General features: G+C 55.1%; 54 non-coding genes across 54 annotated transcripts; 42 read left to right on the top strand and 12 right to left on the bottom strand.

Moving 5' to 3' along the window:
* Nucleotides 1-418: 418 nt before the first annotated feature.
* Trnag-ucc lies at nucleotides 419-490 on the bottom strand. Its single transcript has one exon. It is a non-coding gene; the product is annotated as a tRNA-Gly (tRNA).
* Nucleotides 491-837: 347 nt separating this feature from the next.
* On the top strand, nucleotides 838-908 carry Trnag-gcc. The gene has a single exon. It is a non-coding gene; the product is annotated as a tRNA-Gly (tRNA).
* Nucleotides 909-1,289: 381 nt separating this feature from the next.
* Trnam-cau lies at nucleotides 1,290-1,362 on the top strand. Its single transcript has one exon. It is a non-coding gene; the product is annotated as a tRNA-Met (tRNA).
* A 303-nt stretch (nucleotides 1,363-1,665) lies between these two features.
* Nucleotides 1,666-1,737, top strand: Trnae-uuc. Its single transcript has one exon. It is a non-coding gene; the product is annotated as a tRNA-Glu (tRNA).
* Nucleotides 1,738-1,935: 198 nt separating this feature from the next.
* On the top strand, nucleotides 1,936-2,009 carry Trnai-aau. Its single transcript has one exon. It is a non-coding gene; the product is annotated as a tRNA-Ile (tRNA).
* Nucleotides 2,010-2,590: 581 nt separating this feature from the next.
* On the bottom strand, nucleotides 2,591-2,662 carry Trnag-ucc. The gene has a single exon. It is a non-coding gene; the product is annotated as a tRNA-Gly (tRNA).
* A 347-nt stretch (nucleotides 2,663-3,009) lies between these two features.
* Trnag-gcc lies at nucleotides 3,010-3,080 on the top strand. Its single transcript has one exon. It is a non-coding gene; the product is annotated as a tRNA-Gly (tRNA).
* A 381-nt stretch (nucleotides 3,081-3,461) lies between these two features.
* Nucleotides 3,462-3,534, top strand: Trnam-cau. The gene has a single exon. It is a non-coding gene; the product is annotated as a tRNA-Met (tRNA).
* Nucleotides 3,535-4,098: 564 nt separating this feature from the next.
* Trnai-aau lies at nucleotides 4,099-4,172 on the top strand. Its single transcript has one exon. It is a non-coding gene; the product is annotated as a tRNA-Ile (tRNA).
* A 581-nt stretch (nucleotides 4,173-4,753) lies between these two features.
* Nucleotides 4,754-4,825, bottom strand: Trnag-ucc. The gene has a single exon. It is a non-coding gene; the product is annotated as a tRNA-Gly (tRNA).
* Nucleotides 4,826-5,172: 347 nt separating this feature from the next.
* Nucleotides 5,173-5,243, top strand: Trnag-gcc. The gene has a single exon. It is a non-coding gene; the product is annotated as a tRNA-Gly (tRNA).
* Nucleotides 5,244-5,624: 381 nt separating this feature from the next.
* On the top strand, nucleotides 5,625-5,697 carry Trnam-cau. The gene has a single exon. It is a non-coding gene; the product is annotated as a tRNA-Met (tRNA).
* A 303-nt stretch (nucleotides 5,698-6,000) lies between these two features.
* On the top strand, nucleotides 6,001-6,072 carry Trnae-uuc. The gene has a single exon. It is a non-coding gene; the product is annotated as a tRNA-Glu (tRNA).
* A 198-nt stretch (nucleotides 6,073-6,270) lies between these two features.
* Trnai-aau lies at nucleotides 6,271-6,344 on the top strand. The gene has a single exon. It is a non-coding gene; the product is annotated as a tRNA-Ile (tRNA).
* Nucleotides 6,345-6,925: 581 nt separating this feature from the next.
* Nucleotides 6,926-6,997, bottom strand: Trnag-ucc. The gene has a single exon. It is a non-coding gene; the product is annotated as a tRNA-Gly (tRNA).
* A 347-nt stretch (nucleotides 6,998-7,344) lies between these two features.
* Nucleotides 7,345-7,415, top strand: Trnag-gcc. Its single transcript has one exon. It is a non-coding gene; the product is annotated as a tRNA-Gly (tRNA).
* A 381-nt stretch (nucleotides 7,416-7,796) lies between these two features.
* On the top strand, nucleotides 7,797-7,869 carry Trnam-cau. The gene has a single exon. It is a non-coding gene; the product is annotated as a tRNA-Met (tRNA).
* A 564-nt stretch (nucleotides 7,870-8,433) lies between these two features.
* Nucleotides 8,434-8,507, top strand: Trnai-aau. The gene has a single exon. It is a non-coding gene; the product is annotated as a tRNA-Ile (tRNA).
* Nucleotides 8,508-9,088: 581 nt separating this feature from the next.
* Nucleotides 9,089-9,160, bottom strand: Trnag-ucc. Its single transcript has one exon. It is a non-coding gene; the product is annotated as a tRNA-Gly (tRNA).
* Nucleotides 9,161-9,507: 347 nt separating this feature from the next.
* Nucleotides 9,508-9,578, top strand: Trnag-gcc. Its single transcript has one exon. It is a non-coding gene; the product is annotated as a tRNA-Gly (tRNA).
* A 381-nt stretch (nucleotides 9,579-9,959) lies between these two features.
* Trnam-cau lies at nucleotides 9,960-10,032 on the top strand. The gene has a single exon. It is a non-coding gene; the product is annotated as a tRNA-Met (tRNA).
* Nucleotides 10,033-10,335: 303 nt separating this feature from the next.
* On the top strand, nucleotides 10,336-10,407 carry Trnae-uuc. Its single transcript has one exon. It is a non-coding gene; the product is annotated as a tRNA-Glu (tRNA).
* A 198-nt stretch (nucleotides 10,408-10,605) lies between these two features.
* Trnai-aau lies at nucleotides 10,606-10,679 on the top strand. Its single transcript has one exon. It is a non-coding gene; the product is annotated as a tRNA-Ile (tRNA).
* A 581-nt stretch (nucleotides 10,680-11,260) lies between these two features.
* Nucleotides 11,261-11,332, bottom strand: Trnag-ucc. The gene has a single exon. It is a non-coding gene; the product is annotated as a tRNA-Gly (tRNA).
* Nucleotides 11,333-11,679: 347 nt separating this feature from the next.
* Nucleotides 11,680-11,750, top strand: Trnag-gcc. Its single transcript has one exon. It is a non-coding gene; the product is annotated as a tRNA-Gly (tRNA).
* Nucleotides 11,751-12,131: 381 nt separating this feature from the next.
* Trnam-cau lies at nucleotides 12,132-12,204 on the top strand. The gene has a single exon. It is a non-coding gene; the product is annotated as a tRNA-Met (tRNA).
* A 564-nt stretch (nucleotides 12,205-12,768) lies between these two features.
* Nucleotides 12,769-12,842, top strand: Trnai-aau. Its single transcript has one exon. It is a non-coding gene; the product is annotated as a tRNA-Ile (tRNA).
* Nucleotides 12,843-13,423: 581 nt separating this feature from the next.
* Nucleotides 13,424-13,495, bottom strand: Trnag-ucc. Its single transcript has one exon. It is a non-coding gene; the product is annotated as a tRNA-Gly (tRNA).
* A 347-nt stretch (nucleotides 13,496-13,842) lies between these two features.
* On the top strand, nucleotides 13,843-13,913 carry Trnag-gcc. The gene has a single exon. It is a non-coding gene; the product is annotated as a tRNA-Gly (tRNA).
* A 381-nt stretch (nucleotides 13,914-14,294) lies between these two features.
* Trnam-cau lies at nucleotides 14,295-14,367 on the top strand. Its single transcript has one exon. It is a non-coding gene; the product is annotated as a tRNA-Met (tRNA).
* A 564-nt stretch (nucleotides 14,368-14,931) lies between these two features.
* On the top strand, nucleotides 14,932-15,005 carry Trnai-aau. Its single transcript has one exon. It is a non-coding gene; the product is annotated as a tRNA-Ile (tRNA).
* Nucleotides 15,006-15,586: 581 nt separating this feature from the next.
* Nucleotides 15,587-15,658, bottom strand: Trnag-ucc. The gene has a single exon. It is a non-coding gene; the product is annotated as a tRNA-Gly (tRNA).
* Nucleotides 15,659-16,005: 347 nt separating this feature from the next.
* Nucleotides 16,006-16,076, top strand: Trnag-gcc. The gene has a single exon. It is a non-coding gene; the product is annotated as a tRNA-Gly (tRNA).
* A 381-nt stretch (nucleotides 16,077-16,457) lies between these two features.
* Nucleotides 16,458-16,530, top strand: Trnam-cau. The gene has a single exon. It is a non-coding gene; the product is annotated as a tRNA-Met (tRNA).
* A 303-nt stretch (nucleotides 16,531-16,833) lies between these two features.
* Nucleotides 16,834-16,905, top strand: Trnae-uuc. Its single transcript has one exon. It is a non-coding gene; the product is annotated as a tRNA-Glu (tRNA).
* A 198-nt stretch (nucleotides 16,906-17,103) lies between these two features.
* On the top strand, nucleotides 17,104-17,177 carry Trnai-aau. Its single transcript has one exon. It is a non-coding gene; the product is annotated as a tRNA-Ile (tRNA).
* A 581-nt stretch (nucleotides 17,178-17,758) lies between these two features.
* Trnag-ucc lies at nucleotides 17,759-17,830 on the bottom strand. Its single transcript has one exon. It is a non-coding gene; the product is annotated as a tRNA-Gly (tRNA).
* A 347-nt stretch (nucleotides 17,831-18,177) lies between these two features.
* Trnag-gcc lies at nucleotides 18,178-18,248 on the top strand. Its single transcript has one exon. It is a non-coding gene; the product is annotated as a tRNA-Gly (tRNA).
* A 381-nt stretch (nucleotides 18,249-18,629) lies between these two features.
* Trnam-cau lies at nucleotides 18,630-18,702 on the top strand. The gene has a single exon. It is a non-coding gene; the product is annotated as a tRNA-Met (tRNA).
* Nucleotides 18,703-19,266: 564 nt separating this feature from the next.
* On the top strand, nucleotides 19,267-19,340 carry Trnai-aau. The gene has a single exon. It is a non-coding gene; the product is annotated as a tRNA-Ile (tRNA).
* Nucleotides 19,341-19,921: 581 nt separating this feature from the next.
* Nucleotides 19,922-19,993, bottom strand: Trnag-ucc. The gene has a single exon. It is a non-coding gene; the product is annotated as a tRNA-Gly (tRNA).
* A 347-nt stretch (nucleotides 19,994-20,340) lies between these two features.
* Nucleotides 20,341-20,411, top strand: Trnag-gcc. Its single transcript has one exon. It is a non-coding gene; the product is annotated as a tRNA-Gly (tRNA).
* Nucleotides 20,412-20,792: 381 nt separating this feature from the next.
* Trnam-cau lies at nucleotides 20,793-20,865 on the top strand. The gene has a single exon. It is a non-coding gene; the product is annotated as a tRNA-Met (tRNA).
* Nucleotides 20,866-21,168: 303 nt separating this feature from the next.
* Nucleotides 21,169-21,240, top strand: Trnae-uuc. Its single transcript has one exon. It is a non-coding gene; the product is annotated as a tRNA-Glu (tRNA).
* A 198-nt stretch (nucleotides 21,241-21,438) lies between these two features.
* On the top strand, nucleotides 21,439-21,512 carry Trnai-aau. The gene has a single exon. It is a non-coding gene; the product is annotated as a tRNA-Ile (tRNA).
* Nucleotides 21,513-22,093: 581 nt separating this feature from the next.
* Nucleotides 22,094-22,165, bottom strand: Trnag-ucc. The gene has a single exon. It is a non-coding gene; the product is annotated as a tRNA-Gly (tRNA).
* Nucleotides 22,166-22,512: 347 nt separating this feature from the next.
* On the top strand, nucleotides 22,513-22,583 carry Trnag-gcc. The gene has a single exon. It is a non-coding gene; the product is annotated as a tRNA-Gly (tRNA).
* Nucleotides 22,584-22,964: 381 nt separating this feature from the next.
* Trnam-cau lies at nucleotides 22,965-23,037 on the top strand. Its single transcript has one exon. It is a non-coding gene; the product is annotated as a tRNA-Met (tRNA).
* A 564-nt stretch (nucleotides 23,038-23,601) lies between these two features.
* On the top strand, nucleotides 23,602-23,675 carry Trnai-aau. Its single transcript has one exon. It is a non-coding gene; the product is annotated as a tRNA-Ile (tRNA).
* Nucleotides 23,676-24,256: 581 nt separating this feature from the next.
* Trnag-ucc lies at nucleotides 24,257-24,328 on the bottom strand. The gene has a single exon. It is a non-coding gene; the product is annotated as a tRNA-Gly (tRNA).
* A 347-nt stretch (nucleotides 24,329-24,675) lies between these two features.
* Trnag-gcc lies at nucleotides 24,676-24,746 on the top strand. The gene has a single exon. It is a non-coding gene; the product is annotated as a tRNA-Gly (tRNA).
* Nucleotides 24,747-25,127: 381 nt separating this feature from the next.
* On the top strand, nucleotides 25,128-25,200 carry Trnam-cau. Its single transcript has one exon. It is a non-coding gene; the product is annotated as a tRNA-Met (tRNA).
* A 303-nt stretch (nucleotides 25,201-25,503) lies between these two features.
* Trnae-uuc lies at nucleotides 25,504-25,575 on the top strand. The gene has a single exon. It is a non-coding gene; the product is annotated as a tRNA-Glu (tRNA).
* A 198-nt stretch (nucleotides 25,576-25,773) lies between these two features.
* Trnai-aau lies at nucleotides 25,774-25,847 on the top strand. Its single transcript has one exon. It is a non-coding gene; the product is annotated as a tRNA-Ile (tRNA).
* Nucleotides 25,848-25,996: the final 149 nt, after the last annotated feature.

The raw sequence follows: 25,996 nt of genomic DNA on the forward strand, positions 1-25,996 counted from the left end.
GGTTCTCAACCGATAAAGAGAAAATGAAAGAAAATGTCCGATTGCCGATGCGTAACAACTTTGGCCCTTGTCAGTACTTGGGCGGGTGAGCGCATGGGAACACAGGGCGCTATTGGCACTTTTACTTCCTATTTTTGTTTCTCCTTTCTTTTCGGAGCTACAGCCCGATTCGGTCAGGGAGACGCCACCGTGAAATGAAGGGGGCGTGCTGTGTGTCCCTCCTTACCTCTCTCAGTCGTTTCTCGTGCTTGTCGTTTTGATATAGGCCGATTTGAGAGCGTCAGCTCTCGCGTCAGCCGAGCAAAGTCGAGACAAGTCGAGACACACTAAGGGCTGGTATGCAGCGAGTAAGAGGGCGAAAAAACAATAATTTAAGAGCGCGTGGCAAAAGTACTCATACGCGAAATTAAAAGCCTGCTGCGGTGGCCGGGAATCGAACCCGGATCAACTGCTTGGAAGGCAACTATGCTGACCATTACACCACCACCGCACAAGCGAGCGCCGCGCGTCCGCGCTGTGTCGGCTTCCCGCCAGTCGGCAGCGGCCGAAGGTGATCGTACCTGGCAGGCGCATTTCGAGGCAGGCTAGGGGAGCACATCCAGACGCATTCGGACAGCGTATCCGCGCACACTTCGCATCCTTTGGCAAGAGTTGGGCGCCGGCAACGCAAGAGTACGCAGAGGACCGCGTTCTGGCGGCATTTTTAAGCAGAGCAGTGCAGTGCAGGATTCAGCGTCTGCAGCATCTTTTCCACAGAATGCTACGGCGCTTGACGGCAGTCCCACTTTCCCTTGAGACATCTGCGCGGCAAGCAGCGCCAAGTTACCGCTGGCCCGAGCATCGGTGGTTCAGTGGTAGAATGCTCGCCTGCCACGCGGGCGGCCCGGGTTCGATTCCCGGCCGATGCATCATTTTGCTTTTCCCGCGATAATGCTGCCGCGTGGCTTGAGCGCTTGAGATGCACGATCCACAAGAATGTGTAGCTGGATTTCCCTTGAGAAGGACCGAGAACGCAGCACTCGCGGGTCCCCACTAGGACGCTCGCATCATGTTCTACAGACTAGCGTCGGCCTGGCCTCACAAGTTGCTGGGTCCGGGTGCCTCCGAGGCACTGAACTTCAACGACAAGGAGTGCTGCCTATCGTTGCAACAGCAGCAGCAGCACCGCAATCAACTGGGCCGGCAGTGCACGTGTAGCAACAGAACACGTTATCCAGGAAGTACAGTGTCTCTACGTCTAATATTGGGTAAGGTGTTTACCCAGTTTCCAGGACAAGCGGTGCACCCGTGCCTCGGTAGCGCAGTAGGCAGCGCGTAAGTCTCATAATCTTAAGGTCGTGAGTTCGATCCTCACCCGGGGCATTTAATTTTCTGTGACATGGTGGTGCTGTTGCTAGGGCGCCAACGTATTTCTTGTTTGTTATCCACAGCGTTTCAACGCTTCAGCGGGAAAATGTTTACTTCCTGTTATTGCTACTTACAGCTTCCCTTTTCCTCTTCTCCCAGCAGAGCGTGAAGCCAAAAGCATTGCTCTGCGACGTTTGAGGTGCGCGCCTTGCCAGTCAGTATGTGCAAAGATGCTCGCAAAGAGAGGGGGGCGCCGACGCGGCACTCGACACGAAATGCGACAAGCGACCGTACGAACGGTCGAACGAAACGGCCACATCCGGTGTGGTCTAGTGGCTAGGATACCTGGCTTTCACCCAGGAGGCCCGGGTTCGATTCCCGGTACCGGAACGGAATTTTTTCCACACGAATCGTGACAAGTTTGAGCTGTCCGAGCGGCCGTTTCCCGTCCTGCTCGCAATATAGCTACTGTTTCGTGACCGTCAGCAGAATATAGACTAGGGAAGCAGACACACGACGACCATAGAAATGGTGTGCGGCTTCATGCCACCTGTTTCCAGCGTAGGGCTGAGCAACTGCATCTGCCGAGGCCCGTTAGCTCAGTTGGTTAGAGCGTCGTGCTAATAACGCGAAGGTCGTGGGTTCGATCCCCCCACGGGCCACTACTCTTTTCCTACTACGAAAAGGCGGCGCCGATTTCAGCTGGCGAGTGTGGTGACCAAAAGATCATCACCCTGCGTGGAAGTTGATAGAGGATCCGAACCCGACTCGTCGGGGAGCGCTACAGCATTCACTCGGCAATGGCCATAATATCTTGAATACACTGGTTCTCAACCGATAAAGAGAAAATGAAAGAAAATGTCCGATTGCCGATGCGTAACAACTTTGGCCCTTGTCAGTACTTGGGCGGGTGAGCGCATGGGAACACAGGGCGCTATTGGCACTTTTACTTCCTATTTTTGTTTCTCCTTTCTTTTCGGAGCTACAGCCCGATTCGGTCAGGGAGACGCCACCGTGAAATGAAGGGGGCGTGCTGTGTGTCCCTCCTTACCTCTCTCAGTCGTTTCTCGTGCTTGTCGTTTTGATATAGGCCGATTTGAGAGCGTCAGCTCTCGCGTCAGCCGAGCAAAGTCGAGACAAGTCGAGACACACTAAGGGCTGGTATGCAGCGAGTAAGAGGGCGAAAAAACAATAATTTAAGAGCGCGTGGCAAAAGTACTCATACGCGAAATTAAAAGCCTGCTGCGGTGGCCGGGAATCGAACCCGGATCAACTGCTTGGAAGGCAACTATGCTGACCATTACACCACCACCGCACAAGCGAGCGCCGCGCGTCCGCGCTGTGTCGGCTTCCCGCCAGTCGGCAGCGGCCGAAGGTGATCGTACCTGGCAGGCGCATTTCGAGGCAGGCTAGGGGAGCACATCCAGACGCATTCGGACAGCGTATCCGCGCACACTTCGCATCCTTTGGCAAGAGTTGGGCGCCGGCAACGCAAGAGTACGCAGAGGACCGCGTTCTGGCGGCATTTTTAAGCAGAGCAGTGCAGTGCAGGATTCAGCGTCTGCAGCATCTTTTCCACAGAATGCTACGGCGCTTGACGGCAGTCCCACTTTCCCTTGAGACATCTGCGCGGCAAGCAGCGCCAAGTTACCGCTGGCCCGAGCATCGGTGGTTCAGTGGTAGAATGCTCGCCTGCCACGCGGGCGGCCCGGGTTCGATTCCCGGCCGATGCATCATTTTGCTTTTCCCGCGATAATGCTGCCGCGTGGCTTGAGCGCTTGAGATGCACGATCCACAAGAATGTGTAGCTGGATTTCCCTTGAGAAGGACCGAGAACGCAGCACTCGCGGGTCCCCACTAGGACGCTCGCATCATGTTCTACAGACTAGCGTCGGCCTGGCCTCACAAGTTGCTGGGTCCGGGTGCCTCCGAGGCACTGAACTTCAACGACAAGGAGTGCTGCCTATCGTTGCAACAGCAGCAGCAGCACCGCAATCAACTGGGCCGGCAGTGCACGTGTAGCAACAGAACACGTTATCCAGGAAGTACAGTGTCTCTACGTCTAATATTGGGTAAGGTGTTTACCCAGTTTCCAGGACAAGCGGTGCACCCGTGCCTCGGTAGCGCAGTAGGCAGCGCGTAAGTCTCATAATCTTAAGGTCGTGAGTTCGATCCTCACCCGGGGCATTTAATTTTCTGTGACATGGTGGTGCTGTTGCTAGGGCGCCAACGTATTTCTTGTTTGTTATCCACAGCGTTTCAACGCTTCAGCGGGAAAATGTTTACTTCCTGTTATTGCTACTTACAGCTTCCCTTTTCCTCTTCTCCCAGCAGAGCGTGAAGCCAAAAGCATTGCTCTGCGACGTTTGAGGTGCGCGCCTTGCCAGTCAGTATGTGCAAAGATGCTCGCAAAGAGAGGGGGGCGCCGACGCGGCACTCGACACGAAATGCGACAAGCGACCGTACGAACGGTCGAACGAAACGGCCACATCCGGTGTGGTCTAGTGGCTAGGATACCTGGCTTTCACCCGGGTTCGATTCCCGGTACCGGAACGGAATTTTTTCCACACGAATCGTGACAAGTTTGAGCTGTCCGAGCGGCCGTTTCCCGTCCTGCTCGCAATATAGCTACTGTTTCGTGACCGTCAGCAGAATATAGACTAGGGAAGCAGACACACGACGACCATAGAAATGGTGTGCGGCTTCATGCCACCTGTTTCCAGCGTAGGGCTGAGCAACTGCATCTGCCGAGGCCCGTTAGCTCAGTTGGTTAGAGCGTCGTGCTAATAACGCGAAGGTCGTGGGTTCGATCCCCCCACGGGCCACTACTCTTTTCCTACTACGAAAAGGCGGCGCCGATTTCAGCTGGCGAGTGTGGTGACCAAAAGATCATCACCCTGCGTGGAAGTTGATAGAGGATCCGAACCCGACTCGTCGGGGAGCGCTACAGCATTCACTCGGCAATGGCCATAATATCTTGAATACACTGGTTCTCAACCGATAAAGAGAAAATGAAAGAAAATGTCCGATTGCCGATGCGTAACAACTTTGGCCCTTGTCAGTACTTGGGCGGGTGAGCGCATGGGAACACAGGGCGCTATTGGCACTTTTACTTCCTATTTTTGTTTCTCCTTTCTTTTCGGAGCTACAGCCCGATTCGGTCAGGGAGACGCCACCGTGAAATGAAGGGGGCGTGCTGTGTGTCCCTCCTTACCTCTCTCAGTCGTTTCTCGTGCTTGTCGTTTTGATATAGGCCGATTTGAGAGCGTCAGCTCTCGCGTCAGCCGAGCAAAGTCGAGACAAGTCGAGACACACTAAGGGCTGGTATGCAGCGAGTAAGAGGGCGAAAAAACAATAATTTAAGAGCGCGTGGCAAAAGTACTCATACGCGAAATTAAAAGCCTGCTGCGGTGGCCGGGAATCGAACCCGGATCAACTGCTTGGAAGGCAACTATGCTGACCATTACACCACCACCGCACAAGCGAGCGCCGCGCGTCCGCGCTGTGTCGGCTTCCCGCCAGTCGGCAGCGGCCGAAGGTGATCGTACCTGGCAGGCGCATTTCGAGGCAGGCTAGGGGAGCACATCCAGACGCATTCGGACAGCGTATCCGCGCACACTTCGCATCCTTTGGCAAGAGTTGGGCGCCGGCAACGCAAGAGTACGCAGAGGACCGCGTTCTGGCGGCATTTTTAAGCAGAGCAGTGCAGTGCAGGATTCAGCGTCTGCAGCATCTTTTCCACAGAATGCTACGGCGCTTGACGGCAGTCCCACTTTCCCTTGAGACATCTGCGCGGCAAGCAGCGCCAAGTTACCGCTGGCCCGAGCATCGGTGGTTCAGTGGTAGAATGCTCGCCTGCCACGCGGGCGGCACGGGTTCGATTCCCGGCCGATGCATCATTTTGCTTTTCCCGCGATAATGCTGCCGCGTGGCTTGAGCGCTTGAGATGCACGATCCACAAGAATGTGTAGCTGGATTTCCCTTGAGAAGGACCGAGAACGCAGCACTCGCGGGTCCCCACTAGGACGCTCGCATCATGTTCTACAGACTAGCGTCGGCCTGGCCTCACAAGTTGCTGGGTCCGGGTGCCTCCGAGGCACTGAACTTCAACGACAAGGAGTGCTGCCTATCGTTGCAACAGCAGCAGCAGCACCGCAATCAACTGGGCCGGCAGTGCACGTGTAGCAACAGAACACGTTATCCAGGAAGTACAGTGTCTCTACGTCTAATATTGGGTAAGGTGTTTACCCAGTTTCCAGGACAAGCGGTGCACCCGTGCCTCGGTAGCGCAGTAGGCAGCGCGTAAGTCTCATAATCTTAAGGTCGTGAGTTTGATCCTCACCCGGGGCATTTAATTTTCTGTGACATGGTGGTGCTGTTGCTAGGGCGCCAACGTATTTCTTGTTTGTTATCCACAGCGTTTCAACGCTTCAGCGGGAAAATGTTTACTTCCTGTTATTGCTACTTACAGCTTCCCTTTTCCTCTTCTCCCAGCAGAGCGTGAAGCCAAAAGCATTGCTCTGCGACGTTTGAGGTGCGCGCCTTGCCAGTCAGTATGTGCAAAGATGCTCGCAAAGAGAGGGGGGCGCCGACGCGGCACTCGACACGAAATGCGACAAGCGACCGTACGAACGGTCGAACGAAACGGCCACATCCGGTGTGGTCTAGTGGCTAGGATACCTGGCTTTCACCCAGGAGGCCCGGGTTCGATTCCCGGTACCGGAACGGAATTTTTTCCACACGAATCGTGACAAGTTTGAGCTGTCCGAGCGGCCGTTTCCCGTCCTGCTCGCAATATAGCTACTGTTTCGTGACCGTCAGCAGAATATAGACTAGGGAAGCAGACACACGACGACCATAGAAATGGTGTGCGGCTTCATGCCACCTGTTTCCAGCGTAGGGCTGAGCAACTGCATCTGCCGAGGCCCGTTAGCTCAGTTGGTTAGAGCGTCGTGCTAATAACGCGAAGGTCGTGGGTTCGATCCCCCCACGGGCCACTACTCTTTTCCTACTACGAAAAGGCGGCGCCGATTTCAGCTGGCGAGTGTGGTGACCAAAAGATCATCACCCTGCGTGGAAGTTGATAGAGGATCCGAACCCGACTCGTCGGGGAGCGCTACAGCATTCACTCGGCAATGGCCATAATATCTTGAATACACTGGTTCTCAACCGATAAAGAGAAAATGAAAGAAAATGTCCGATTGCCGATGCGTAACAACTTTGGCCCTTGTCAGTACTTGGGCGGGTGAGCGCATGGGAACACAGGGCGCTATTGGCACTTTTACTTCCTATTTTTGTTTCTCCTTTCTTTTCGGAGCTACAGCCCGATTCGGTCAGGGAGACGCCACCGTGAAATGAAGGGGGCGTGCTGTGTGTCCCTCCTTACCTCTCTCAGTCGTTTCTCGTGCTTGTCGTTTTGATATAGGCCGATTTGAGAGCGTCAGCTCTCGCGTCAGCCGAGCAAAGTCGAGACAAGTCGAGACACACTAAGGGCTGGTATGCAGCGAGTAAGAGGGCGAAAAAACAATAATTTAAGAGCGCGTGGCAAAAGTACTCATACGCGAAATTAAAAGCCTGCTGCGGTGGCCGGGAATCGAACCCGGATCAACTGCTTGGAAGGCAACTATGCTGACCATTACACCACCACCGCACAAGCGAGCGCCGCGCGTCCGCGCTGTGTCGGCTTCCCGCCAGTCGGCAGCGGCCGAAGGTGATCGTACCTGGCAGGCGCATTTCGAGGCAGGCTAGGGGAGCACATCCAGACGCATTCGGACAGCGTATCCGCGCACACTTCGCATCCTTTGGCAAGAGTTGGGCGCCGGCAACGCAAGAGTACGCAGAGGACCGCGTTCTGGCGGCATTTTTAAGCAGAGCAGTGCAGTGCAGGATTCAGCGTCTGCAGCATCTTTTCCACAGAATGCTACGGCGCTTGACGGCAGTCCCACTTTCCCTTGAGACATCTGCGCGGCAAGCAGCGCCAAGTTACCGCTGGCCCGAGCATCGGTGGTTCAGTGGTAGAATGCTCGCCTGCCACGCGGGCGGCCCGGGTTCGATTCCCGGCCGATGCATCATTTTGCTTTTCCCGCGATAATGCTGCCGCGTGGCTTGAGCGCTTGAGATGCACGATCCACAAGAATGTGTAGCTGGATTTCCCTTGAGAAGGACCGAGAACGCAGCACTCGCGGGTCCCCACTAGGACGCTCGCATCATGTTCTACAGACTAGCGTCGGCCTGGCCTCACAAGTTGCTGGGTCCGGGTGCCTCCGAGGCACTGAACTTCAACGACAAGGAGTGCTGCCTATCGTTGCAACAGCAGCAGCAGCACCGCAATCAACTGGGCCGGCAGTGCACGTGTAGCAACAGAACACGTTATCCAGGAAGTACAGTGTCTCTACGTCTAATATTGGGTAAGGTGTTTACCCAGTTTCCAGGACAAGCGGTGCACCCGTGCCTCGGTAGCGCAGTAGGCAGCGCGTAAGTCTCATAATCTTAAGGTCGTGAGTTCGATCCTCACCCGGGGCATTTAATTTTCTGTGACATGGTGGTGCTGTTGCTAGGGCGCCAACGTATTTCTTGTTTGTTATCCACAGCGTTTCAACGCTTCAGCGGGAAAATGTTTACTTCCTGTTATTGCTACTTACAGCTTCCCTTTTCCTCTTCTCCCAGCAGAGCGTGAAGCCAAAAGCATTGCTCTGCGACGTTTGAGGTGCGCGCCTTGCCAGTCAGTATGTGCAAAGATGCTCGCAAAGAGAGGGGGGCGCCGACGCGGCACTCGACACGAAATGCGACAAGCGACCGTACGAACGGTCGAACGAAACGGCCACATCCGGTGTGGTCTAGTGGCTAGGATACCTGGCTTTCACCCGGGTTCGATTCCCGGTACCGGAACGGAATTTTTTCCACACGAATCGTGACAAGTTTGAGCTGTCCGAGCGGCCGTTTCCCGTCCTGCTCGCAATATAGCTACTGTTTCGTGACCGTCAGCAGAATATAGACTAGGGAAGCAGACACACGACGACCATAGAAATGGTGTGCGGCTTCATGCCACCTGTTTCCAGCGTAGGGCTGAGCAACTGCATCTGCCGAGGCCCGTTAGCTCAGTTGGTTAGAGCGTCGTGCTAATAACGCGAAGGTCGTGGGTTCGATCCCCCCACGGGCCACTACTCTTTTCCTACTACGAAAAGGCGGCGCCGATTTCAGCTGGCGAGTGTGGTGACCAAAAGATCATCACCCTGCGTGGAAGTTGATAGAGGATCCGAACCCGACTCGTCGGGGAGCGCTACAGCATTCACTCGGCAATGGCCATAATATCTTGAATACACTGGTTCTCAACCGATAAAGAGAAAATGAAAGAAAATGTCCGATTGCCGATGCGTAACAACTTTGGCCCTTGTCAGTACTTGGGCGGGTGAGCGCATGGGAACACAGGGCGCTATTGGCACTTTTACTTCCTATTTTTGTTTCTCCTTTCTTTTCGGAGCTACAGCCCGATTCGGTCAGGGAGACGCCACCGTGAAATGAAGGGGGCGTGCTGTGTGTCCCTCCTTACCTCTCTCAGTCGTTTCTCGTGCTTGTCGTTTTGATATAGGCCGATTTGAGAGCGTCAGCTCTCGCGTCAGCCGAGCAAAGTCGAGACAAGTCGAGACACACTAAGGGCTGGTATGCAGCGAGTAAGAGGGCGAAAAAACAATAATTTAAGAGCGCGTGGCAAAAGTACTCATACGCGAAATTAAAAGCCTGCTGCGGTGGCCGGGAATCGAACCCGGATCAACTGCTTGGAAGGCAACTATGCTGACCATTACACCACCACCGCACAAGCGAGCGCCGCGCGTCCGCGCTGTGTCGGCTTCCCGCCAGTCGGCAGCGGCCGAAGGTGATCGTACCTGGCAGGCGCATTTCGAGGCAGGCTAGGGGAGCACATCCAGACGCATTCGGACAGCGTATCCGCGCACACTTCGCATCCTTTGGCAAGAGTTGGGCGCCGGCAACGCAAGAGTACGCAGAGGACCGCGTTCTGGCGGCATTTTTAAGCAGAGCAGTGCAGTGCAGGATTCAGCGTCTGCAGCATCTTTTCCACAGAATGCTACGGCGCTTGACGGCAGTCCCACTTTCCCTTGAGACATCTGCGCGGCAAGCAGCGCCAAGTTACCGCTGGCCCGAGCATCGGTGGTTCAGTGGTAGAATGCTCGCCTGCCACGCGGGCGGCACGGGTTCGATTCCCGGCCGATGCATCATTTTGCTTTTCCCGCGATAATGCTGCCGCGTGGCTTGAGCGCTTGAGATGCACGATCCACAAGAATGTGTAGCTGGATTTCCCTTGAGAAGGACCGAGAACGCAGCACTCGCGGGTCCCCACTAGGACGCTCGCATCATGTTCTACAGACTAGCGTCGGCCTGGCCTCACAAGTTGCTGGGTCCGGGTGCCTCCGAGGCACTGAACTTCAACGACAAGGAGTGCTGCCTATCGTTGCAACAGCAGCAGCAGCACCGCAATCAACTGGGCCGGCAGTGCACGTGTAGCAACAGAACACGTTATCCAGGAAGTACAGTGTCTCTACGTCTAATATTGGGTAAGGTGTTTACCCAGTTTCCAGGACAAGCGGTGCACCCGTGCCTCGGTAGCGCAGTAGGCAGCGCGTAAGTCTCATAATCTTAAGGTCGTGAGTTTGATCCTCACCCGGGGCATTTAATTTTCTGTGACATGGTGGTGCTGTTGCTAGGGCGCCAACGTATTTCTTGTTTGTTATCCACAGCGTTTCAACGCTTCAGCGGGAAAATGTTTACTTCCTGTTATTGCTACTTACAGCTTCCCTTTTCCTCTTCTCCCAGCAGAGCGTGAAGCCAAAAGCATTGCTCTGCGACGTTTGAGGTGCGCGCCTTGCCAGTCAGTATGTGCAAAGATGCTCGCAAAGAGAGGGGGGCGCCGACGCGGCACTCGACACGAAATGCGACAAGCGACCGTACGAACGGTCGAACGAAACGGCCACATCCGGTGTGGTCTAGTGGCTAGGATACCTGGCTTTCACCCAGGAGGCCCGGGTTCGATTCCCGGTACCGGAACGGAATTTTTTCCACACGAATCGTGACAAGTTTGAGCTGTCCGAGCGGCCGTTTCCCGTCCTGCTCGCAATATAGCTACTGTTTCGTGACCGTCAGCAGAATATAGACTAGGGAAGCAGACACACGACGACCATAGAAATGGTGTGCGGCTTCATGCCACCTGTTTCCAGCGTAGGGCTGAGCAACTGCATCTGCCGAGGCCCGTTAGCTCAGTTGGTTAGAGCGTCGTGCTAATAACGCGAAGGTCGTGGGTTCGATCCCCCCACGGGCCACTACTCTTTTCCTACTACGAAAAGGCGGCGCCGATTTCAGCTGGCGAGTGTGGTGACCAAAAGATCATCACCCTGCGTGGAAGTTGATAGAGGATCCGAACCCGACTCGTCGGGGAGCGCTACAGCATTCACTCGGCAATGGCCATAATATCTTGAATACACTGGTTCTCAACCGATAAAGAGAAAATGAAAGAAAATGTCCGATTGCCGATGCGTAACAACTTTGGCCCTTGTCAGTACTTGGGCGGGTGAGCGCATGGGAACACAGGGCGCTATTGGCACTTTTACTTCCTATTTTTGTTTCTCCTTTCTTTTCGGAGCTACAGCCCGATTCGGTCAGGGAGACGCCACCGTGAAATGAAGGGGGCGTGCTGTGTGTCCCTCCTTACCTCTCTCAGTCGTTTCTCGTGCTTGTCGTTTTGATATAGGCCGATTTGAGAGCGTCAGCTCTCGCGTCAGCCGAGCAAAGTCGAGACAAGTCGAGACACACTAAGGGCTGGTATGCAGCGAGTAAGAGGGCGAAAAAACAATAATTTAAGAGCGCGTGGCAAAAGTACTCATACGCGAAATTAAAAGCCTGCTGCGGTGGCCGGGAATCGAACCCGGATCAACTGCTTGGAAGGCAACTATGCTGACCATTACACCACCACCGCACAAGCGAGCGCCGCGCGTCCGCGCTGTGTCGGCTTCCCGCCAGTCGGCAGCGGCCGAAGGTGATCGTACCTGGCAGGCGCATTTCGAGGCAGGCTAGGGGAGCACATCCAGACGCATTCGGACAGCGTATCCGCGCACACTTCGCATCCTTTGGCAAGAGTTGGGCGCCGGCAACGCAAGAGTACGCAGAGGACCGCGTTCTGGCGGCATTTTTAAGCAGAGCAGTGCAGTGCAGGATTCAGCGTCTGCAGCATCTTTTCCACAGAATGCTACGGCGCTTGACGGCAGTCCCACTTTCCCTTGAGACATCTGCGCGGCAAGCAGCGTCAAGTTACCGCTGGCCCGAGCATCGGTGGTTCAGTGGTAGAATGCTCGCCTGCCACGCGGGCGGCCCGGGTTCGATTCCCGGCCGATGCATCATTTTGCTTTTCCCGCGATAATGCTGCCGCGTGGCTTGAGCGCTTGAGATGCACGATCCACAAGAATGTGTAGCTGGATTTCCCTTGAGAAGGACCGAGAACGCAGCACTCGCGGGTCCCCACTAGGACGCTCGCATCATGTTCTACAGACTAGCGTCGGCCTGGCCTCACAAGTTGCTGGGTCCGGGTGCCTCCGAGGCACTGAACTTCAACGACAAGGAGTGCTGCCTATCGTTGCAACAGCAGCAGCAGCACCGCAATCAACTGGGCCGGCAGTGCACGTGTAGCAACAGAACACGTTATCCAGGAAGTACAGTGTCTCTACGTCTAATATTGGGTAAGGTGTTTACCCAGTTTCCAGGACAAGCGGTGCACCCGTGCCTCGGTAGCGCAGTAGGCAGCGCGTAAGTCTCATAATCTTAAGGTCGTGAGTTCGATCCTCACCCGGGGCATTTAATTTTCTGTGACATGGTGGTGCTGTTGCTAGGGCGCCAACGTATTTCTTGTTTGTTATCCACAGCGTTTCAACGCTTCAGCGGGAAAATGTTTACTTCCTGTTATTGCTACTTACAGCTTCCCTTTTCCTCTTCTCCCAGCAGAGCGTGAAGCCAAAAGCATTGCTCTGCGACGTTTGAGGTGCGCGCCTTGCCAGTCAGTATGTGCAAAGATGCTCGCAAAGAGAGGGGGGCGCCGACGCGGCACTCGACACGAAATGCGACAAGCGACCGTACGAACGGTCGAACGAAACGGCCACATCCGGTGTGGTCTAGTGGCTAGGATACCTGGCTTTCACCCGGGTTCGATTCCCGGTACCGGAACGGAATTTTTTCCACACGAATCGTGACAAGTTTGAGCTGTCCGAGCGGCCGTTTCCCGTCCTGCTCGCAATATAGCTACTGTTTCGTGACCGTCAGCAGAATATAGACTAGGGAAGCAGACACACGACGACCATAGAAATGGTGTGCGGCTTCATGCCACCTGTTTCCAGCGTAGGGCTGAGCAACTGCATCTGCCGAGGCCCGTTAGCTCAGTTGGTTAGAGCGTCGTGCTAATAACGCGAAGGTCGTGGGTTCGATCCCCCCACGGGCCACTACTCTTTTCCTACTACGAAAAGGCGGCGCCGATTTCAGCTGGCGAGTGTGGTGACCAAAAGATCATCACCCTGCGTGGAAGTTGATAGAGGATCCGAACCCGACTCGTCGGGGAGCGCTACAGCATTCACTCGGCAATGGCCATAATATCTTGAATACACTGGTTCTCAACCGATAAAGAGAAAATGAAAGAAAATGTCCGATTGCAGATGCGTAACAACTTTGGCCCTTGTCAGTACTTGGGCGGGTGAGCGCATGGGAACACAGGGCGCTATTGGCACTTTTACTTCCTATTTTTGTTTCTCCTTTCTTTTCGGAGCTACAGCCCGATTCGGTCAGGGAGACGCCACCGTGAAATGAAGGGGGCGTGCTGTGTGTCCCTCCTTACCTCTCTCAGTCGTTTCTCGTGCTTGTCGTTTTGATATAGGCCGATTTGAGAGCGTCAGCTCTCGCGTCAGCCGAGCAAAGTCGAGACAAGTCGAGACACACTAAGGGCTGGTATGCAGCGAGTAAGAGGGCGAAAAAACAATAATTTAAGAGCGCGTGGCAAAAGTACTCATACGCGAAATTAAAAGCCTGCTGCGGTGGCCGGGAATCGAACCCGGATCAACTGCTTGGAAGGCAACTATGCTGACCATTACACCACCACCGCACAAGCGAGCGCCGCGCGTCCGCGCTGTGTCGGCTTCCCGCCAGTCGGCAGCGGCCGAAGGTGATCGTACCTGGCAGGCGCATTTCGAGGCAGGCTAGGGGAGCACATCCAGACGCATTCGGACAGCGTATCCGCGCACACTTCGCATCCTTTGGCAAGAGTTGGGCGCCGGCAACGCAAGAGTACGCAGAGGACCGCGTTCTGGCGGCATTTTTAAGCAGAGCAGTGCAGTGCAGGATTCAGCGTCTGCAGCATCTTTTCCACAGAATGCTACGGCGCTTGACGGCAGTCCCACTTTCCCTTGAGACATCTGCGCGGCAAGCAGCGTCAAGTTACCGCTGGCCCGAGCATCGGTGGTTCAGTGGTAGAATGCTCGCCTGCCACGCGGGCGGCCCGGGTTCGATTCCCGGCCGATGCATCATTTTGCTTTTCCCGCGATAATGCTGCCGCGTGGCTTGAGCGCTTGAGATGCACGATCCACAAGAATGTGTAGCTGGATTTCCCTTGAGAAGGACCGAGAACGCAGCACTCGCGGGTCCCCACTAGGACGCTCGCATCATGTTCTACAGACTAGCGTCGGCCTGGCCTCACAAGTTGCTGGGTCCGGGTGCCTCCGAGGCACTGAACTTCAACGACAAGGAGTGCTGCCTATCGTTGCAACAGCAGCAGCAGCACCGCAATCAACTGGGCCGGCAGTGCACGTGTAGCAACAGAACACGTTATCCAGGAAGTACAGTGTCTCTACGTCTAATATTGGGTAAGGTGTTTACCCAGTTTCCAGGACAAGCGGTGCACCCGTGCCTCGGTAGCGCAGTAGGCAGCGCGTAAGTCTCATAATCTTAAGGTCGTGAGTTCGATCCTCACCCGGGGCATTTAATTTTCTGTGACATGGTGGTGCTGTTGCTAGGGCGCCAACGTATTTCTTGTTTGTTATCCACAGCGTTTCAACGCTTCAGCGGGAAAATGTTTACTTCCTGTTATTGCTACTTACAGCTTCCCTTTTCCTCTTCTCCCAGCAGAGCGTGAAGCCAAAAGCATTGCTCTGCGACGTTTGAGGTGCGCGCCTTGCCAGTCAGTATGTGCAAAGATGCTCGCAAAGAGAGGGGGGCGCCGACGCGGCACTCGACACGAAATGCGACAAGCGACCGTACGAACGGTCGAACGAAACGGCCACATCCGGTGTGGTCTAGTGGCTAGGATACCTGGCTTTCACCCGGGTTCGATTCCCGGTACCGGAACGGAATTTTTTCCACACGAATCGTGACAAGTTTGAGCTGTCCGAGCGGCCGTTTCCCGTCCTGCTCGCAATATAGCTACTGTTTCGTGACCGTCAGCAGAATATAGACTAGGGAAGCAGACACACGACGACCATAGAAATGGTGTGCGGCTTCATGCCACCTGTTTCCAGCGTAGGGCTGAGCAACTGCATCTGCCGAGGCCCGTTAGCTCAGTTGGTTAGAGCGTCGTGCTAATAACGCGAAGGTCGTGGGTTCGATCCCCCCACGGGCCACTACTCTTTTCCTACTACGAAAAGGCGGCGCCGATTTCAGCTGGCGAGTGTGGTGACCAAAAGATCATCACCCTGCGTGGAAGTTGATAGAGGATCCGAACCCGACTCGTCGGGGAGCGCTACAGCATTCACTCGGCAATGGCCATAATATCTTGAATACACTGGTTCTCAACCGATAAAGAGAAAATGAAAGAAAATGTCCGATTGCCGATGCGTAACAACTTTGGCCCTTGTCAGTACTTGGGCGGGTGAGCGCATGGGAACACAGGGCGCTATTGGCACTTTTACTTCCTATTTTTGTTTCTCCTTTCTTTTCGGAGCTACAGCCCGATTCGGTCAGGGAGACGCCACCGTGAAATGAAGGGGGCGTGCTGTGTGTCCCTCCTTACCTCTCTCAGTCGTTTCTCGTGCTTGTCGTTTTGATATAGGCCGATTTGAGAGCGTCAGCTCTCGCGTCAGCCGAGCAAAGTCGAGACAAGTCGAGACACACTAAGGGCTGGTATGCAGCGAGTAAGAGGGCGAAAAAACAATAATTTAAGAGCGCGTGGCAAAAGTACTCATACGCGAAATTAAAAGCCTGCTGCGGTGGCCGGGAATCGAACCCGGATCAACTGCTTGGAAGGCAACTATGCTGACCATTACACCACCACCGCACAAGCGAGCGCCGCGCGTCCGCGCTGTGTCGGCTTCCCGCCAGTCGGCAGCGGCCGAAGGTGATCGTACCTGGCAGGCGCATTTCGAGGCAGGCTAGGGGAGCACATCCAGACGCATTCGGACAGCGTATCCGCGCACACTTCGCATCCTTTGGCAAGAGTTGGGCGCCGGCAACGCAAGAGTACGCAGAGGACCGCGTTCTGGCGGCATTTTTAAGCAGAGCAGTGCAGTGCAGGATTCAGCGTCTGCAGCATCTTTTCCACAGAATGCTACGGCGCTTGACGGCAGTCCCACTTTCCCTTGAGACATCTGCGCGGCAAGCAGCGCCAAGTTACCGCTGGCCCGAGCATCGGTGGTTCAGTGGTAGAATGCTCGCCTGCCACGCGGGCGGCCCGGGTTCGATTCCCGGCCGATGCATCATTTTGCTTTTCCCGCGATAATGCTGCCGCGTGGCTTGAGCGCTTGAGATGCACGATCCACAAGAATGTGTAGCTGGATTTCCCTTGAGAAGGACCGAGAACGCAGCACTCGCGGGTCCCCACTAGGACGCTCGCATCATGTTCTACAGACTAGCGTCGGCCTGGCCTCACAAGTTGCTGGGTCCGGGTGCCTCCGAGGCACTGAACTTCAACGACAAGGAGTGCTGCCTATCGTTGCAACAGCAGCAGCAGCACCGCAATCAACTGGGCCGGCAGTGCACGTGTAGCAACAGAACACGTTATCCAGGAAGTACAGTGTCTCTACGTCTAATATTGGGTAAGGTGTTTACCCAGTTTCCAGGACAAGCGGTGCACCCGTGCCTCGGTAGCGCAGTAGGCAGCGCGTAAGTCTCATAATCTTAAGGTCGTGAGTTTGATCCTCACCCGGGGCATTTAATTTTCTGTGACATGGTGGTGCTGTTGCTAGGGCGCCAACGTATTTCTTGTTTGTTATCCACAGCGTTTCAACGCTTCAGCGGGAAAATGTTTACTTCCTGTTATTGCTACTTACAGCTTCCCTTTTCCTCTTCTCCCAGCAGAGCGTGAAGCCAAAAGCATTGCTCTGCGACGTTTGAGGTGCGCGCCTTGCCAGTCAGTATGTGCAAAGATGCTCGCAAAGAGAGGGGGGCGCCGACGCGGCACTCGACACGAAATGCGACAAGCGACCGTACGAACGGTCGAACGAAACGGCCACATCCGGTGTGGTCTAGTGGCTAGGATACCTGGCTTTCACCCAGGAGGCCCGGGTTCGATTCCCGGTACCGGAACGGAATTTTTTCCACACGAATCGTGACAAGTTTGAGCTGTCCGAGCGGCCGTTTCCCGTCCTGCTCGCAATATAGCTACTGTTTCGTGACCGTCAGCAGAATATAGACTAGGGAAGCAGACACACGACGACCATAGAAATGGTGTGCGGCTTCATGCCACCTGTTTCCAGCGTAGGGCTGAGCAACTGCATCTGCCGAGGCCCGTTAGCTCAGTTGGTTAGAGCGTCGTGCTAATAACGCGAAGGTCGTGGGTTCGATCCCCCCACGGGCCACTACTCTTTTCCTACTACGAAAAGGCGGCGCCGATTTCAGCTGGCGAGTGTGGTGACCAAAAGATCATCACCCTGCGTGGAAGTTGATAGAGGATCCGAACCCGACTCGTCGGGGAGCGCTACAGCATTCACTCGGCAATGGCCATAATATCTTGAATACACTGGTTCTCAACCGATAAAGAGAAAATGAAAGAAAATGTCCGATTGCCGATGCGTAACAACTTTGGCCCTTGTCAGTACTTGGGCGGGTGAGCGCATGGGAACACAGGGCGCTATTGGCACTTTTACTTCCTATTTTTGTTTCTCCTTTCTTTTCGGAGCTACAGCCCGATTCGGTCAGGGAGACGCCACCGTGAAATGAAGGGGGCGTGCTGTGTGTCCCTCCTTACCTCTCTCAGTCGTTTCTCGTGCTTGTCGTTTTGATATAGGCCGATTTGAGAGCGTCAGCTCTCGCGTCAGCCGAGCAAAGTCGAGACAAGTCGAGACACACTAAGGGCTGGTATGCAGCGAGTAAGAGGGCGAAAAAACAATAATTTAAGAGCGCGTGGCAAAAGTACTCATACGCGAAATTAAAAGCCTGCTGCGGTGGCCGGGAATCGAACCCGGATCAACTGCTTGGAAGGCAACTATGCTGACCATTACACCACCACCGCACAAGCGAGCGCCGCGCGTCCGCGCTGTGTCGGCTTCCCGCCAGTCGGCAGCGGCCGAAGGTGATCGTACCTGGCAGGCGCATTTCGAGGCAGGCTAGGGGAGCACATCCAGACGCATTCGGACAGCGTATCCGCGCACACTTCGCATCCTTTGGCAAGAGTTGGGCGCCGGCAACGCAAGAGTACGCAGAGGACCGCGTTCTGGCGGCATTTTTAAGCAGAGCAGTGCAGTGCAGGATTCAGCGTCTGCAGCATCTTTTCCACAGAATGCTACGGCGCTTGACGGCAGTCCCACTTTCCCTTGAGACATCTGCGCGGCAAGCAGCGTCAAGTTACCGCTGGCCCGAGCATCGGTGGTTCAGTGGTAGAATGCTCGCCTGCCACGCGGGCGGCCCGGGTTCGATTCCCGGCCGATGCATCATTTTGCTTTTCCCGCGATAATGCTGCCGCGTGGCTTGAGCGCTTGAGATGCACGATCCACAAGAATGTGTAGCTGGATTTCCCTTGAGAAGGACCGAGAACGCAGCACTCGCGGGTCCCCACTAGGACGCTCGCATCATGTTCTACAGACTAGCGTCGGCCTGGCCTCACAAGTTGCTGGGTCCGGGTGCCTCCGAGGCACTGAACTTCAACGACAAGGAGTGCTGCCTATCGTTGCAACAGCAGCAGCAGCACCGCAATCAACTGGGCCGGCAGTGCACGTGTAGCAACAGAACACGTTATCCAGGAAGTACAGTGTCTCTACGTCTAATATTGGGTAAGGTGTTTACCCAGTTTCCAGGACAAGCGGTGCACCCGTGCCTCGGTAGCGCAGTAGGCAGCGCGTAAGTCTCATAATCTTAAGGTCGTGAGTTCGATCCTCACCCGGGGCATTTAATTTTCTGTGACATGGTGGTGCTGTTGCTAGGGCGCCAACGTATTTCTTGTTTGTTATCCACAGCGTTTCAACGCTTCAGCGGGAAAATGTTTACTTCCTGTTATTGCTACTTACAGCTTCCCTTTTCCTCTTCTCCCAGCAGAGCGTGAAGCCAAAAGCATTGCTCTGCGACGTTTGAGGTGCGCGCCTTGCCAGTCAGTATGTGCAAAGATGCTCGCAAAGAGAGGGGGGCGCCGACGCGGCACTCGACACGAAATGCGACAAGCGACCGTACGAACGGTCGAACGAAACGGCCACATCCGGTGTGGTCTAGTGGCTAGGATACCTGGCTTTCACCCGGGTTCGATTCCCGGTACCGGAACGGAATTTTTTCCACACGAATCGTGACAAGTTTGAGCTGTCCGAGCGGCCGTTTCCCGTCCTGCTCGCAATATAGCTACTGTTTCGTGACCGTCAGCAGAATATAGACTAGGGAAGCAGACACACGACGACCATAGAAATGGTGTGCGGCTTCATGCCACCTGTTTCCAGCGTAGGGCTGAGCAACTGCATCTGCCGAGGCCCGTTAGCTCAGTTGGTTAGAGCGTCGTGCTAATAACGCGAAGGTCGTGGGTTCGATCCCCCCACGGGCCACTACTCTTTTCCTACTACGAAAAGGCGGCGCCGATTTCAGCTGGCGAGTGTGGTGACCAAAAGATCATCACCCTGCGTGGAAGTTGATAGAGGATCCGAACCCGACTCGTCGGGGAGCGCTACAGCATTCACTCGGCAATGGCCATAATATCTTGAATACACTGGTTCTCAACCGATAAAGAGAAAATGAAAGAAAATGTCCGATTGCCGATGCGTAACAACTTTGGCCCTTGTCAGTACTTGGGCGGGTGAGCGCATGGGAACACAGGGCGCTATTGGCACTTTTACTTCCTATTTTTGTTTCTCCTTTCTTTTCGGAGCTACAGCCCGATTCGGTCAGGGAGACGCCACCGTGAAATGAAGGGGGCGTGCTGTGTGTCCCTCCTTACCTCTCTCAGTCGTTTCTCGTGCTTGTCGTTTTGATATAGGCCGATTTGAGAGCGTCAGCTCTCGCGTCAGCCGAGCAAAGTCGAGACAAGTCGAGACACACTAAGGGCTGGTATGCAGCGAGTAAGAGGGCGAAAAAACAATAATTTAAGAGCGCGTGGCAAAAGTACTCATACGCGAAATTAAAAGCCTGCTGCGGTGGCCGGGAATCGAACCCGGATCAACTGCTTGGAAGGCAACTATGCTGACCATTACACCACCACCGCACAAGCGAGCGCCGCGCGTCCGCGCTGTGTCGGCTTCCCGCCAGTCGGCAGCGGCCGAAGGTGATCGTACCTGGCAGGCGCATTTCGAGGCAGGCTAGGGGAGCACATCCAGACGCATTCGGACAGCGTATCCGCGCACACTTCGCATCCTTTGGCAAGAGTTGGGCGCCGGCAACGCAAGAGTACGCAGAGGACCGCGTTCTGGCGGCATTTTTAAGCAGAGCAGTGCAGTGCAGGATTCAGCGTCTGCAGCATCTTTTCCACAGAATGCTACGGCGCTTGACGGCAGTCCCACTTTCCCTTGAGACATCTGCGCGGCAAGCAGCGTCAAGTTACCGCTGACCCGAGCATCGGTGGTTCAGTGGTAGAATGCTCGCCTGCCACGCGGGCGGCCCGGGTTCGATTCCCGGCCGATGCATCATTTTGCTTTTCCCGCGATAATGCTGCCGCGTGGCTTGAGCGCTTGAGATGCACGATCCACAAGAATGTGTAGCTGGATTTCCCTTGAGAAGGACCGAGAACGCAGCACTCGCGGGTCCCCACTAGGACGCTCGCATCATGTTCTACAGACTAGCGTCGGCCTGGCCTCACAAGTTGCTGGGTCCGGGTGCCTCCGAGGCACTGAACTTCAACGACAAGGAGTGCTGCCTATCGTTGCAACAGCAGCAGCAGCACCGCAATCAACTGGGCCGGCAGTGCACGTGTAGCAACAGAACACGTTATCCAGGAAGTACAGTGTCTCTACGTCTAATATTGGGTAAGGTGTTTACCCAGTTTCCAGGACAAGCGGTGCACCCGTGCCTCGGTAGCGCAGTAGGCAGCGCGTAAGTCTCATAATCTTAAGGTCGTGAGTTCGATCCTCACCCGGGGCATTTAATTTTCTGTGACATGGTGGTGCTGTTGCTAGGGCGCCAACGTATTTCTTGTTTGTTATCCACAGCGTTTCAACGCTTCAGCGGGAAAATGTTTACTTCCTGTTATTGCTACTTACAGCTTCCCTTTTCCTCTTCTCCCAGCAGAGCGTGAAGCCAAAAGCATTGCTCTGCGACGTTTGAGGTGCGCGCCTTGCCAGTCAGTATGTGCAAAGATGCTCGCAAAGAGAGGGGGGCGCCGACGCGGCACTCGACACGAAATGCGACAAGCGACCGTACGAACGGTCGAACGAAACGGCCACATCCGGTGTGGTCTAGTGGCTAGGATACCTGGCTTTCACCCAGGAGGCCCGGGTTCGATTCCCGGTACCGGAACGGAATTTTTTCCACACGAATCGTGACAAGTTTGAGCTGTCCGAGCGGCCGTTTCCCGTCCTGCTCGCAATATAGCTACTGTTTCGTGACCGTCAGCAGAATATAGACTAGGGAAGCAGACACACGACGACCATAGAAATGGTGTGCGGCTTCATGCCACCTGTTTCCAGCGTAGGGCTGAGCAACTGCATCTGCCGAGGCCCGTTAGCTCAGTTGGTTAGAGCGTCGTGCTAATAACGCGAAGGTCGTGGGTTCGATCCCCCCACGGGCCACTACTCTTTTCCTACTACGAAAAGGCGGCGCCGATTTCAGCTGGCGAGTGTGGTGACCAAAAGATCATCACCCTGCGTGGAAGTTGATAGAGGATCCGAACCCGACTCGTCGGGGAGCGCTACAGCATTCACTCGGCAATGGCCATAATATCTTGAATACACTGGTTCTCAACCGATAAAGAGAAAATGAAAGAAAATGTCCGATTGCCGATGCGTAACAACTTTGGCCCTTGTCAGTACTTGGGCGGGTGAGCGCATGGGAACACAGGGCGCTATTGGCACTTTTACTTCCTATTTTTGTTTCTCCTTTCTTTTCGGAGCTACAGCCCGATTCGGTCAGGGAGACGCCACCGTGAAATGAAGGGGGCGTGCTGTGTGTCCCTCCTTACCTCTCTCAGTCGTTTCTCGTGCTTGTCGTTTTGATATAGGCCGATTTGAGAGCGTCAGCTCTCGCGTCAGCCGAGCAAAGTCGAGACAAGTCGAGACACACTAAGGGCTGGTATGCAGCGAGTAAGAGGGCGAAAAAACAATAATTTAAGAGCGCGTGGCAAAAGTACTCATACGCGAAATTAAAAGCCTGCTGCGGTGGCCGGGAATCGAACCCGGATCAACTGCTTGGAAGGCAACTATGCTGACCATTACACCACCACCGCACAAGCGAGCGCCGCGCGTCCGCGCTGTGTCGGCTTCCCGCCAGTCGGCAGCGGCCGAAGGTGATCGTACCTGGCAGGCGCATTTCGAGGCAGGCTAGGGGAGCACATCCAGACGCATTCGGACAGCGTATCCGCGCACACTTCGCATCCTTTGGCAAGAGTTGGGCGCCGGCAACGCAAGAGTACGCAGAGGACCGCGTTCTGGCGGCATTTTTAAGCAGAGCAGTGCAGTGCAGGATTCAGCGTCTGCAGCATCTTTTCCACAGAATGCTACGGCGCTTGACGGCAGTCCCACTTTCCCTTGAGACATCTGCGCGGCAAGCAGCGTCAAGTTACCGCTGGCCCGAGCATCGGTGGTTCAGTGGTAGAATGCTCGCCTGCCACGCGGGCGGCCCGGGTTCGATTCCCGGCCGATGCATCATTTTGCTTTTCCCGCGATAATGCTGCCGCGTGGCTTGAGCGCTTGAGATGCACGATCCACAAGAATGTGTAGCTGGATTTCCCTTGAGAAGGACCGAGAACGCAGCACTCGCGGGTCCCCACTAGGACGCTCGCATCATGTTCTACAGACTAGCGTCGGCCTGGCCTCACAAGTTGCTGGGTCCGGGTGCCTCCGAGGCACTGAACTTCAACGACAAGGAGTGCTGCCTATCGTTGCAACAGCAGCAGCAGCACCGCAATCAACTGGGCCGGCAGTGCACGTGTAGCAACAGAACACGTTATCCAGGAAGTACAGTGTCTCTACGTCTAATATTGGGTAAGGTGTTTACCCAGTTTCCAGGACAAGCGGTGCACCCGTGCCTCGGTAGCGCAGTAGGCAGCGCGTAAGTCTCATAATCTTAAGGTCGTGAGTTCGATCCTCACCCGGGGCATTTAATTTTCTGTGACATGGTGGTGCTGTTGCTAGGGCGCCAACGTATTTCTTGTTTGTTATCCACAGCGTTTCAACGCTTCAGCGGGAAAATGTTTACTTCCTGTTATTGCTACTTACAGCTTCCCTTTTCCTCTTCTCCCAGCAGAGCGTGAAGCCAAAAGCATTGCTCTGCGACGTTTGAGGTGCGCGCCTTGCCAGTCAGTATGTGCAAAGATGCTCGCAAAGAGAGGGGGGCGCCGACGCGGCACTCGACACGAAATGCGACAAGCGACCGTACGAACGGTCGAACGAAACGGCCACATCCGGTGTGGTCTAGTGGCTAGGATACCTGGCTTTCACCCGGGTTCGATTCCCGGTACCGGAACGGAATTTTTTCCACACGAATCGTGACAAGTTTGAGCTGTCCGAGCGGCCGTTTCCCGTCCTGCTCGCAATATAGCTACTGTTTCGTGACCGTCAGCAGAATATAGACTAGGGAAGCAGACACACGACGACCATAGAAATGGTGTGCGGCTTCATGCCACCTGTTTCCAGCGTAGGGCTGAGCAACTGCATCTGCCGAGGCCCGTTAGCTCAGTTGGTTAGAGCGTCGTGCTAATAACGCGAAGGTCGTGGGTTCGATCCCCCCACGGGCCACTACTCTTTTCCTACTACGAAAAGGCGGCGCCGATTTCAGCTGGCGAGTGTGGTGACCAAAAGATCATCACCCTGCGTGGAAGTTGATAGAGGATCCGAACCCGACTCGTCGGGGAGCGCTACAGCATTCACTCGGCAATGGCCATAATATCTTGAATACACTGGTTCTCAACCGATAAAGAGAAAATGAAAGAAAATGTCCGATTGCCGATGCGTAACAACTTTGGCCCTTGTCAGTACTTGGGCGGGTGAGCGCATGGGAACACAGGGCGCTATTGGCACTTTTACTTCCTATTTTTGTTTCTCCTTTCTTTTCGGAGCTACAGCCCGATTCGGTCAGGGAGACGCCACCGTGAAATGAAGGGGGCGTGCTGTGTGTCCCTCCTTACCTCTCTCAGTCGTTTCTCGTGCTTGTCGTTTTGATATAGGCCGATTTGAGAGCGTCAGCTCTCGCGTCAGCCGAGCAAAGTCGAGACAAGTCGAGACACACTAAGGGCTGGTATGCAGCGAGTAAGAGGGCGAAAAAACAATAATTTAAGAGCGCGTGGCAAAAGTACTCATACGCGAAATTAAAAGCCTGCTGCGGTGGCCGGGAATCGAACCCGGATCAACTGCTTGGAAGGCAACTATGCTGACCATTACACCACCACCGCACAAGCGAGCGCCGCGCGTCCGCGCTGTGTCGGCTTCCCGCCAGTCGGCAGCGGCCGAAGGTGATCGTACCTGGCAGGCGCATTTCGAGGCAGGCTAGGGGAGCACATCCAGACGCATTCGGACAGCGTATCCGCGCACACTTCGCATCCTTTGGCAAGAGTTGGGCGCCGGCAACGCAAGAGTACGCAGAGGACCGCGTTCTGGCGGCATTTTTAAGCAGAGCAGTGCAGTGCAGGATTCAGCGTCTGCAGCATCTTTTCCACAGAATGCTACGGCGCTTGACGGCAGTCCCACTTTCCCTTGAGACATCTGCGCGGCAAGCAGCGTCAAGTTACCGCTGACCCGAGCATCGGTGGTTCAGTGGTAGAATGCTCGCCTGCCACGCGGGCGGCCCGGGTTCGATTCCCGGCCGATGCATCATTTTGCTTTTCCCGCGATAATGCTGCCGCGTGGCTTGAGCGCTTGAGATGCACGATCCACAAGAATGTGTAGCTGGATTTCCCTTGAGAAGGACCGAGAACGCAGCACTCGCGGGTCCCCACTAGGACGCTCGCATCATGTTCTACAGACTAGCGTCGGCCTGGCCTCACAAGTTGCTGGGTCCGGGTGCCTCCGAGGCACTGAACTTCAACGACAAGGAGTGCTGCCTATCGTTGCAACAGCAGCAGCAGCACCGCAATCAACTGGGCCGGCAGTGCACGTGTAGCAACAGAACACGTTATCCAGGAAGTACAGTGTCTCTACGTCTAATATTGGGTAAGGTGTTTACCCAGTTTCCAGGACAAGCGGTGCACCCGTGCCTCGGTAGCGCAGTAGGCAGCGCGTAAGTCTCATAATCTTAAGGTCGTGAGTTCGATCCTCACCCGGGGCATTTAATTTTCTGTGACATGGTGGTGCTGTTGCTAGGGCGCCAACGTATTTCTTGTTTGTTATCCACAGCGTTTCAACGCTTCAGCGGGAAAATGTTTACTTCCTGTTATTGCTACTTACAGCTTCCCTTTTCCTCTTCTCCCAGCAGAGCGTGAAGCCAAAAGCATTGCTCTGCGACGTTTGAGGTGCGCGCCTTGCCAGTCAGTATGTGCAAAGATGCTCGCAAAGAGAGGGGGGCGCCGACGCGGCACTCGACACGAAATGCGACAAGCGACCGTACGAACGGTCGAACGAAACGGCCACATCCGGTGTGGTCTAGTGGCTAGGATACCTGGCTTTCACCCAGGAGGCCCGGGTTCGATTCCCGGTACCGGAACGGAATTTTTTCCACACGAATCGTGACAAGTTTGAGCTGTCCGAGCGGCCGTTTCCCGTCCTGCTCGCAATATAGCTACTGTTTCGTGACCGTCAGCAGAATATAGACTAGGGAAGCAGACACACGACGACCATAGAAATGGTGTGCGGCTTCATGCCACCTGTTTCCAGCGTAGGGCTGAGCAACTGCATCTGCCGAGGCCCGTTAGCTCAGTTGGTTAGAGCGTCGTGCTAATAACGCGAAGGTCGTGGGTTCGATCCCCCCACGGGCCACTACTCTTTTCCTACTACGAAAAGGCGGCGCCGATTTCAGCTGGCGAGTGTGGTGACCAAAAGATCATCACCCTGCGTGGAAGTTGATAGAGGATCCGAACCCGACTCGTCGGGGAGCGCTACAGCATTCACTCGGCAATGGCCATAAT

Source organism: Schistocerca piceifrons, unplaced genomic scaffold, assembly GCF_021461385.2.
Source record: "Schistocerca piceifrons isolate TAMUIC-IGC-003096 unplaced genomic scaffold, iqSchPice1.1 HiC_scaffold_458, whole genome shotgun sequence".
Lineage (NCBI taxonomy): Eukaryota > Metazoa > Arthropoda > Insecta > Orthoptera > Acrididae > Schistocerca > Schistocerca piceifrons.